We start from the raw sequence: 11,794 nt of genomic DNA on the forward strand, positions 1-11,794 counted from the left end.
TTTCTTGCACCCTGCTGCCTCAGCTCAAATGGCATCTCTAGAGAAGTCTCTCTGACCACCTGTTGTAAAGCAGCCCCACTGCACTTAATCTGTCACGGTCACATCTCTTCGTTCACGATTTCCTTTACAGTATTTACCACTATCTGAAGTGATCTCATTTCTGGATATTCAGTTTGTTCCTTGCATCTCTCCTCTGGCAGAATGTAAGTTTAGATTTGAGCCATTCTGTTTTCCTCCATTTCTCCAGTTCCTAGGACAGTTCATGGCATAAAGTAAGTCCTCGACTCATATTTGTTGAATGAGTGATTCTTGGGCACGCTGCACTGTATTTCGCAGTTTTTACTTAACATTGAGTGACATAGTTCAGCACTGCGCGCACATGCGTACGTGTGTACGTGTGTACGTATGTTGCATATGTATGTGTTTTCATTCTTTTTTACTGCTGCATAAATATGTCATAATCTGATTAGCCCGTTCCCCATTGATGGACAATTTGATTGTTTCTAGTATTTTGAGATTTCTTTTTCTATTTTATTTTTATTTCATTTTTATTTTATTTATTTATTTATTTATTTATTTATTTATTTTCTGAAATTTATTGTCAGATTGGTTTCCATACAACACCTAGTGCTCATCCCAAAAGGTGCCCTCCTCAATACCCATCACCCGCATTTTGAGATTTCAAACGTGCTCACCTGTATGTTATTTCACTTACATAGGAATATATTCCTAGAAAGAGAATTGCTGGATGAAACGGTGTTGTGTTCGCAGGTTTTTATATTTTATTGAGGTGTAATTGAGACATACCATTATGCTGGTTTCAGGGGTATAGTGTAATGATTCCTATATATTGTGAAATAATTACCACAGTCTAGTTAACATCCTCCACCAGGGGCGCCTGCGTGGCTCAGTCAGTTAAGCCTCCTTCTCTTGATTTTGGCTCAGGTCGTGATCCCAGGGTGGTGGGATCAAGCCCCGAGTTGGACCCTGTGCTGAGCATAGATCCTGCTTGAGATTCTCTCTCTCTCTCTCTCTCTCTCTCTCTCTCTCTCAAAAATACATAAATAAATAAAATAAACCAACCAAACAAAACACATCCTCCACCATACATAGTTAAAATTTTTTTTTCTTGTGATGAGCACTTTTAAGACCTGTGTGTTTGTAGTTTTAATAGATCAAGTGCCCTTTCACAAAAGTCACACCAACTCACATGTGTGTTTTCCCCAGAGATGTATGTGTCTGTTTATCCATGTTGTAACCAGGTATGTATTGCCAAATGTTCTTATTTTTATCAAACTGGGGGGAAATGTGGACACAAGCAAAAATTGGCTCTCACAGAAAACATAAATATAAACGGTTCACAAGACATGTTAAAAGATGCTCAACCCTACTCAACACAATAAGACTATTGCATGGCTTTAACTATGAATGAGGTGAGGCACCTTTTACCTTGTGTACAAGGCAATGAATTTCAAATCTAGAGCAGTGATCCCCCCGCCTTGTTTTTATGCCATTGGCACGTCAGTGCAGGAATTCTAATTACATGCACTTGAGGTCCAAGCCTTATTATTATTATTATTATTATTGGCTGAGAGTTTAGTTTTGTTTGGAAAATCCCTACCACTGAAATTATTAAGCTTTATTGCATATTTTTTGCCGGTATTTTTATAGTATTTTAGAATGTTCATCTTTAATCGATTGGGATTCAATTGCCCTGATATCATTTATTGATCTATCTCTTCCCTGCTAATTTGCAATGGCACCTTTATCTTATACTGGTGTTCCATGTGCCTGCCATGCCATCGCTATGGGAATGTAAAGTCACTGATGAATGTGTGAAGTCGCCTTCCTAGAGATTTCATTTTGGGGAAGTCTAAGAATCTTGATGTATCATGCTATGGGGAGGGGAAAAAAGCAAGCGCCTTTGAGAGTGGCAAAAAGGAATACCTTCCAAAACCGTGAAGACAACACAAATCTGGGCTCTGGGTTGGAGGCACTCCTGGCCCTCTCTCTCAAGGGCATCATTGGGAAGGCCTGAAGGTGTTAGAACTTTGGAGGCAGGTGGCTCAAGGGGAAATTTACAACCTTATAAGCGGAGATTACTAAACCAGATAGAATGAAAACACACGCATTTAGTATTCAATGCAGGACGCTTTAAAAAGAACGACAAAATAAACGTAAGGAAAGCAAATGGAAGGAAATCATGAAGCTGAAAGGAGAAAATAATAAATTTGAAAACAGACAAGTGCTGGAACTGATAAATAGGAATGATTTTTGGAGAGGAAAAATTAAAAACCGGTGAATAACAATGAAGAGAAAACGGTAAAGCATACTCACAGCAAGATGTTGTACTAAGATATTAACAAATAATTTTTGTCTATTTCATCTGTTCTAGGCTGAGACAAGTAAATTAGTCTGTCATTTCTATTGTATTTTTTTTGAAGTTTTAATTTAAATTCCAGTTAGTTAACGTAAAGTGTAATATTAGTTTCAGATGTCCAATATAGTGATTCCACACTTCCATACATCACCCCGTGCTCATCACAAGTGGCTTCCTTTGTCCCCAACACCTGTTTCGCCCACCTCCCCTCTGGTAAATATCAGTTTTTTCTCTGTAGTGAAGAGTCCGTTTCGTGGTCCACCTCTCTCTCTCTTTTGTTTTCCCTTTGCTCATTTGTTTTGTTTCTGAAATTCCACATATGGGCGAAATCATGTGGTGTTTGACTTTCTCTGACTGGCTTGTTTCACTTAGCATAATACTCTCTGGCTCCATCCATGTCATTGTAGATGAGACGATTTCATTCTCTTTTTTTTGGCTCAATGTACCGTGTCTTTTTTATCCATGCATCAGTGGATGGACATTTGAGCTGTTTCCATAATTTGGCTATTGTAGATAGTGCTGCTATAAACATCAGGGTGCCTGTATCCCTTTGATTTAGTGTTTTTGTATTCTTTGGGTAAATACCCGGTAGTGCGATTGCTGGATCGAAGGGTAGTTCTATGTGTATCTTTTTGAAGAACCTCCATACTCATTTCCAGAGCGGCTGCACCAGTTTGCATTCCCACCAACAGTGCACGAGGGCTTCCCTGTCTTCACATACTTGGTGAGCCCTATTGCCTCTTGAGTTGTTGACTCTAGCCATTCTGACAGGTGTGAGGTGATATTTCACTGTGGTTTTGACTTGCCTTTCCCTGATGATGAGTCATGTTGAGCATCTTTTCATGTATCTGTTGGCCACATGCATGTCTTCTTTGGGAAAATGTCTTCTTGTCATCTGCCCATTTTTAATGGGATTATTCATTTTTTGGGTGTTGAGTTGTATAAGTTCTTTATGTATTTTGGATGTTAACCCTTTATTGGATACGTCATATGCAAATATCTTCTCCCATTCAATAGGTTGCTTTTTAGTTTTGTTGATTGTTTCCTTTGCTGTGCAGATGCTTTTCATTTTGATGTAGTCCCAAAAGTTTATTTTTACTTTTTAAGCTATCTCTACACCGAGTGTGGGGCTTGAACTTACAACCCCAAGATCAAGAGTCACGTGCTCTACTGACTGAGCCAGACAGGTGCCCCAGTTTGTTTTGCTTTTGTTTCCCTTGCCTCGGAAGACCTATCTAGAAAGTAGTTGCTAAGGCTGATGTCAAAGAAGTTATTGCCCGTGCTCTCTTCTAGAATTTTTATGGTTTCAGGTCTCACGGGTAGGTCTTTAATCCATTTTGAATTTATTTTGGGGTGTGGTGTAAGAAAGTGGTCCAGGTTCATTCTTCTGCCTGTAGCTGTTCAGGTTTCCCGACACCGTTTGTTGAAGAGACTGTCTTTTTCTCGTTGGATATTCTTTCCTGCTTTATCGAACATTACTTGGCCATATAATTGTGGGTTCATTTCTTGGTTTTCTATTCTGTTCCATTGATCTCTGTGCCTATTTTTGTGGCAGTATCAGACTGTCTCGATTCCCACAGCTTTGTGACATAACTTTTAGTCCAGAATTGTGATGCCTCCATTTTGCTTTTCTTCTTCAAGGTTGCTTTGGTTATTCGGGTTCTTTTGTGGTTCCACACACATTTTAGGATTGTTAGTTCTAGCTCTGTGAAAAATGCTGTTGGTGTTTTGATAAGGTTTGTATTAAATGTGTAGATTGCTTTGGGAATAGACGTTTTAACATTTATTCTTCTCATCCATGAGCACGGAATGTCTTTCCAGCTCTTTGTGTTATCTTCAATTTCATTCCTCAGTGTGTTATAGTTTTCAGAGTACAAGCCTTTCACCTCGTTGGTTAGGTTTATTCCTAAGTATCTTATTATTTTTGCTGTAAATGGGGTTATAAATGGGGTTGTAAGTGGGGCTGATTGTAAATGGGGTCGATTCCTTAATTTCTCTTTCGGTCGCTTCATTATTGGTACATAGAAATGCAATCGGTTTCTGTAGGTTGACTTTGTATCCTGCAACTTCACTGAATTCACTGATCAGTTCTAGCAGTTTTCTGGTGGAGGCTTTTGGGTTTTCTCATGTCATCTGCAAATGGTGAAAGTTTTACTTATTCCTTGCCAATTTGGGTGCCTTTTATTTCTTTTTGTTGTCTGATTGCCGGGGCTGGGATTTCCAGCACTATATTGAATACAAGTGGTGAGGAGAGTGGACATCCCTGTCTTGTTCCTCACCGTAGAGGGAAAAGCTCTTAGTGTTCCCCCATGAGGATTATATTAGCTGTGGGTTTTCATATGTGGCCTTTATTATGTTGAGGTATGTTCCCTCTAAGCCTACTTTGTTGAGGGTTTTTATCACGATTGGATGTTGTACTTTGTCAAAGGCTTTTTCTGAATCTACTGAAATGACCATATGGTTTTTATCCTTCCCCTTGTTGATGTGATCATATCACGTTGGTTGATTTGTGACTCTTGAACCACTCTTACAAGCCAGGAATAAGTACCACCTGATTGTGGTAAATGATTTTTTGAAAACATATTGTGGGATTGGGTTTGCTAGTATTTTGTTGAATATTTTTACACCTATATTCATGAGAGATATAAGGCCTATAATTCTCTTTTTTTGTGGTGTCTTTACTTGGTTTGGGTATCAGGGTAACACTGGCCTCATAGAATGAATTTGGAAGTTTTCCTTCCTCCTGTGTTTTTTGGAACAGTTTGAGAAGAATAGATATTATTTCTTCTTTAAATGTTTGGTAGAATTCGCCTGTGAAGCCATCTGGTCCCGAATTCTCTTTGTTGGGAGTTTTTAATTACCAATTCAGTTTCTTTGCTGGTTATTGATCTGTTCAAAATTTCTATGTCTTCCTGTTTCACTTTTGGTAATTTATATGTTTCTAGGAATTTATCAACTTCTTCTAGGTTGTCCAATTTTTTGGCATATAGTTTTTCATAAAATTCTCTTATAATTGTATGTATTTCTGTGATATTAGTTGTTATTTCTCCTCTCTCATTTGTGATTTTATTTACTTGGGTCCTTTCTTTTTTCTTTTTGATAAATCTGTCTAGAGGTTTATCAATTTTGTTAATTTTTTCAAAGAACTAGCTCCTGGTTTCATCGATTGGTTTTATCATTCTTTTAGTTTCTTTATCATTTATTTCTGCTCTAATCTTTATTATTTCCTTCCTTCTAGTGGCTTTAGGCTTTGTTTGTTGTTCTTTCTCTAGCTCCCTTAAGTGTAAGGTTACATTATTTATTTGAGATTTTTCTTGCTTCTTGAAGCAGACTTGTATTGCTATAAACTTTCCTCTTAGAATAGTTTTTGCTGCATCCCAAAGGTTTTGGACCATTGTGTTTTCATTTTTATTTGTCCTCATGTATTTTTAAATTCTTCTTTGATTTCTTTTTTTTTTTTTCAAGTTTATTTATTTATTTTGAGAGAGACAGAGAGCACGGGAGGGGCAGAGTGAAAATCCCAAGCAGGCTCTGCACTGTCAGCACAGAGCACGATGCAGGGCTCAATCTCATGAACCATAAGATCATGACCGGAGCCAAAATCAAGACTGCTTAACTGAGTGCGCCACCCAGGCTCTCCTCGTCTTTGATTTCTTGCTTGATTCATTCATTGTTAATAGCATGTTATTTAACCTTCGTGTACGGATTTTTTCTTGTGATTGGCTTCTAGTTTCATACTGTTGTGGTCAGAAAATGTGCATGGTATGACTTTGATCTTCTTGATTCTGTTGAGGCCCGTTTTGTGGCCTAACATGTGATCTGTCCTGGAGAATGTTCCATGTGTACTTGAAAAGAATGTGCATTCTATTGCTTTAGGATAGAATGTTCTGAATATATCTGTTAAGTCTATCTGGTCCAATGTGTCATTCAAAGTCACTGTTTCCTTGTTGATACTCTGTTTGGATGAACTGTCCATTGTTGAGAGTGGGGTGTTAAAGTCCCCTACTATTATTGTATTAGTATTGATTAGTTCCTTTATGTTTGTTATTAACTGTTTTATGCATTTGGGTGCTTTCATGTTGGGTGCATAAATATTTACAGTTGTTAGATCTTCTTGTTGAATTGTCCCCTTTATGATTATATAGTGTCCTTCTTTGTCTCTTTTTAAAAAAATTTTTTTTAATGTTTATTTTTGAGAGAGAGACCGAGTGTGAGTGGGGAGGGACAGAGAGAGAAGGAGATACAGTATCTGAAGCAGGCTCCAGGCTCTGAGCTGTCAGGACAGAGTCCGATGCAGGGCTCGAACCCACAAGCTATGAGATCATGACCTGAGCTGAAGTGGACGCTTAACCGACACAGAGCCACCCAGATGCCCCCCTTTGTCTCTTGTTACAGTCTTTGTTTGAAAGTCTATTTTGTTCTATATAAGTATTGCTAACCCACCTTTTTTTTGACATCCATTTGCGTGATAGATGTTTCTCTATTGCCTCACTTTCATTTTTTTAATGTTTATTTGTTTTTGAGAGAAAGAGAAACAGAGTGTAAGTTGGGGAGAGACAGAGAGAGAGGAAGACACAGAATCCGAAGCAGCTCCAAGCTCTGAGCTGTCAGCACAGACCCTGATGCAGGGCTCGAACTCACAAATTGTGAGATCATGACCTGAGCCGAAGTCGGATGCTCAACTGACTGAACCACCCAGGTGCCCCTCTACTGCCTCACTTTCAATCTTCAGGTGTCTTTCAGTCTGAAGTGAGTGTCTTGTATGCAGCATATAGATGGGTGTTATTCTTTTATTCATTCTGTCACCTTATGTCTTTTGATTAGAGGGTTTAGTCCATCTACATTCAAAGTAACTACTGAAGATATGTATTTATTGTCATTTTATTACTTGCTTTTGGTTGTTTATGTAGATTTTCTCTGATCCTTTCTTGTTTGTCTCTTGTGGTTTACTGATTTGCTTTAGTGATATATTTGGATTTCTCTGTCTTTATTGTTTGTGTATTTATTAGTGCAAATAATAAATTTATTAGGTTTTTGCTATATGGTTACCATTAGGTTTGTATATAACCTCTTCTGCATGTAGCAGTCTATATTAAGTTGAGGTTGCTTAAGTTTGAACCCGTTCTTCTCTCCTCTCCTCCCCACATTTTAGGAATATGTGATTATATTTTATAACCTTTTTTGTGAGATCCTTGACTGATTTTTTTACAGAAATATTTCTGTTTCCTACCTTCATACTGTCATGTTTGGTCTCTCCTTTCCACTCAAAGAGTCTCTTTTAATATTTCTTGCAGGAATGTGTTTAGTGGTCATGAACTCCTTTAGTTTTTGTTTGTCTGGGAAACTTTTTATCTCTCCTTCTGTTCTGAATGATAACCTTGCTGGATAGAGTATTCTTGGCTGCAGATTCTTCCTGTGTAGCACGTTGAATATATCATGCTACTCTGTTCTGGCCTGCAAAGTTTCTTTTATTATTATTATTATTATTAATTACTATTTTTTAATTTACATCCAAGTTACTTAGCATATAGTGCAATAACGGTTTCAGGAGTAGAATCCAGTGGTCCATCCCAGTGCTCATCCCAACAAGTGTCCTCCTCAATGCCCCTTCCCCATTTAGCCCATCCCCCCATCCAAAACCCTCCAGCAACCATCAGTTTGTTCTCTGTATTTAAGAGTGACTTATGTTTTGTCCCCTCCCTGTTTTTATATTATTTTTGCTTCCCTTCCCTTATGTTCATCAGTTTTGTATCTTATATTCCACACATGAATGAGGTCATATGATATTTGTCTTTCTGTAACTAATTTCGCTTAGCATAATACCCTCTAGTTCCATCCACGTTGTTGCAAATGGCAAGATTTCATTCTTTTTGATTGCTGAGTAATACTCCACTGTATATATATACCACATCTTCTTTTAAAAAAATTTTTTTATGTTTATTTATTTTTGAGAGAGAGAGAAACAGAGTGTGAGCAGGGGAGGAGCAGAAAGAGAGGGAGACACAGAATCTGAAGCAGGCTCCAGGCTCCGAGCTGTCAGCACAGAGCCTGATGCGGGGCTCAAACTCACAATGGTGAGATCATGACCTGAGCCAAAGTTGGACACGTAACCAACTGAGCCACCCAGGCGCCCCTATACCACATACCACATCTTCTTTATCCATTCATCCATCGATGGACATTTGGGCTCTTTCCATACTTTGGCTATTGTTGATAGTGATGCTATAAACACTGGGGTGTATGTGCCCCTTCAAAACAGTACTCCTATATCCTTTGGGTAAGTACCCAGTAGTGTAATTGCTGGGTCATGGGGCAGTTCCATTTTTAAGTTTTTGAGGAACCTCCATGCTGTTTTCCAGAGTGGCTACACCAGTTTGCATTCCCACCAGCAGTGCAAAAGAGTTCCTCTTTCTCTGCATCTTTGCCAACATCTGTCATTGCCTGAGTTGTTCATGTTAGCCATCCTGACTGGTGTGAGGTGGTATCTCATTGGGGTTTTGATTTGTATTTCCCTGATAAAATGAGTGATGTTGAGCATTTTTTCATGTGTCAGTTAGCCATCTGGATGTCTTCTTTGGAAAAGTGTCCATTCATGTCTTTTGCCCATTTCTGCACTGGATTGTTTGTTTTTCGGCTGTTGAGTTTGATAAGTTCTTATAGATTTTGGATACTAACCCTTTATCTGATATGTCATTTACAAATATCTTCTCTCATTCTGTTGATTGCCCTTTAGTTTTGCTGGTTGTTTTCTTCGCCATGCAGAAGCTTTTTATCTTGATGAGGTCCCAATAGTTCATTTTTGCTTCTGTTTCCCTTGCCTCCAGAGACGTGTTGAGAAAGAAGTTGCTGCAGCCGAGGTCAAAGAGGTCTTTGCTTACTCTCTCCTCGAGGATTTTGATGGCTTCCTGTCTTACATTGAGGTCTTTCATCCGTGTTGAGTTTATTTTTGCGTATGGTGTAACAAAGTGGTCCTGGTTCATTCTTCCGCATGTCGCTGTCCAGTTTTCCCAGCACCGTTTGCTGAAGAGACTGTCTTTATTCCATTGGCTATTCTTCCCTGCTTTGTCAAAGATTAGTTGGCCCTACGTTTGTGGGTCCATTTCTGGGTTCTCTATTCTGTTCCATTGGTCTAATTGTCTCTTTTTGTGCCAGTACCATACTGTCTTGATGATTACAGCTTTGGAATACATCTTGAAGTCCAGAATAGTGATGCCTCCAGCCTTGATTTTCTTTTTCAGGGTTGCTTTGGCTATCCAGGGTCTTTTCTGGTTCCATACACATTTTAGGATTGTTTGTTCTAGCTCTGTGAAGAATGCTGGTGTTATTTTGATAGGGATTGCATTGAATATGTAGATTGCTTTGGGTAGTATCAGCATTTTAACAATATTTGTTCTTCCAATGCATGGGCATGGAATATTTTCCCATTTTTTTGTGTGTCTACTTCGATTTCTTTTATAAGCTTTCTATAGTTTTCATTGTATAGATTTTTCACCTGTTTGGTTAGGTGTATTCCTAGGTATTTTATGGTTTTTGGTGCAGTTGTAAATGGGATCGACTCCTTGATTTTTCTTTCTGCTGCTTCATTATTGGTGTATAGAAATGCAACCGATTTCTGTGCATTGATTTTATATTCTGAGACTTTGCTGAATTCATGGATTAGTTCTAGCAGTTTTTTTGTGGAATCTTTTGGGTTTTCCACATAGATTATCATGTCATCTGCAAAGAGTGAAAGTTTGACTTCCTCCTTGCTGATTTGGATGCCTTTTATTTCTTTGTGTTGTCTGATTGCTGAGCCTATGACTTCCAATACTATGCTGAATAACTGAGCTGGAACATTTCTGTTGAAAAATCTCCAACTATCATTATGGGTTTTCCCTTGTAAATTAATGACTTCCTTTGTCTTGATGCTTTTAGGATTTTCTGTATCATTATATTTTGCAAATTTAATTACAATATATCTTGGTGTTGGGCTAATTTCATTGATTTCAATGGGAGTTCTCTGTACCTCCCGGATCTGGATGTCGTTTTCCTTCCCCATATTAGGGAAGTTTCAGCTATTATTTCTTCAAATAAATTTTCTGCCCCCTTTTCTCTTCTTCTTCTAGGACTCCAATAATATGAATGTATTACATTTGATGGAGTCACTGAGTTCCCTCTTTTCTTGTTTTGCATAATTCTTCTTCCTCTCTTTTTTCTTTTAGCTTCATTGCTTTGCATTACTTTGTCTTCTAGGTCATTAATTCGTTTCTCTGCTTCTTCCAACGTACTGTTCATTGCATCAAGCATGTTTCTAATCTCATGTATTACATTCTTCATCTCTAATTGATTTTTTTTTAACTCTTTTGTCTCTGTGGTAAGGGTCTCACTAATGCCTTTCACTCTTCTCTCAAGTCCGGTGAGTAGCCTTATGATTGTTGCTTTAAATTCTCTGTCAGGCATGTTACTTATATCTGTTTTTCTTCGATCTCCAGCCATGGCCTTATCTTGTTCTCCCATTTGGGATAAATTCCTCTGTCTTCTCATTCTACTGTATTTCTAATGCGCACACATACACAGACATGTACATTTTCAAATAGCATCTCCCCTCCATCCCCTACTTCCACTCCCATTCCAACTGTGTTCTCCTGTCGTCCCCTAGCACCCACTTTTATGCATTTAACTATGTGTCCTTGATTGGGTATGTATCATTGAATGACATCAGTGTCACGGTCTGAATTTTGTCTCCACCAAAGTTCTTATGTTGAAGTCCTAACCCTTAGAACCTCAGAATGAAATAGTATTTGGAGATAAAGTGTTCAGAGAGATAATTAAGTTAAAATGAGGTCTTTAGGATTGGCCCTAATCCAGTATGACTGGTGAACTTAATAGAAGAGGAAATTTGGGGGTGCCTGGGTAGCTCAGTCGGTTAAGCATCCGATTTTTGATTTCGGCTCAGGCCACGATCTCGTGGTTCATGAGACTGAGCCCCACGTTGGGCTCTCTGCTGACAGCATGGGGCCTGCCTGGGATTCTCTCTCTCTGCCCCTTCCCCTGCTTGTTCACTTTATCTCTCAAAATAAACAACCATTAAGGAAAAAGAAGAGGAAATTTGGGCACAGACACGTATGTGCTCAAAGAAAAGACCGTGTGAAGATGGAGGGAGATGGCCAACTACAAGCGAAGGAGAGAGGCCTCAGAAGGAACCAATGCCGTTGACACCTTGATCTCAGACTTCTAGCCTCCAGAAGCATGAGGAAATAATGTCCACTGTCTGAGCTCCCCGCATATTGGACTTTATTGTGGCGGCCTAGTAAACTAAGACATCCAGTGCTGGCGTATGCATGTGTTTGTTTTTGAATTTCCATATATCATCTCAGATATAGACTCAGTCTGTTTCTTTTTTATCCCCCTTCGTGCAACTTCTAAAAATGTTTT

Source organism: Acinonyx jubatus, chromosome B3 (assembly GCF_027475565.1).
Source record: "Acinonyx jubatus isolate Ajub_Pintada_27869175 chromosome B3, VMU_Ajub_asm_v1.0, whole genome shotgun sequence".
Classification (NCBI taxonomy): domain Eukaryota; kingdom Metazoa; phylum Chordata; class Mammalia; order Carnivora; family Felidae; genus Acinonyx; species Acinonyx jubatus.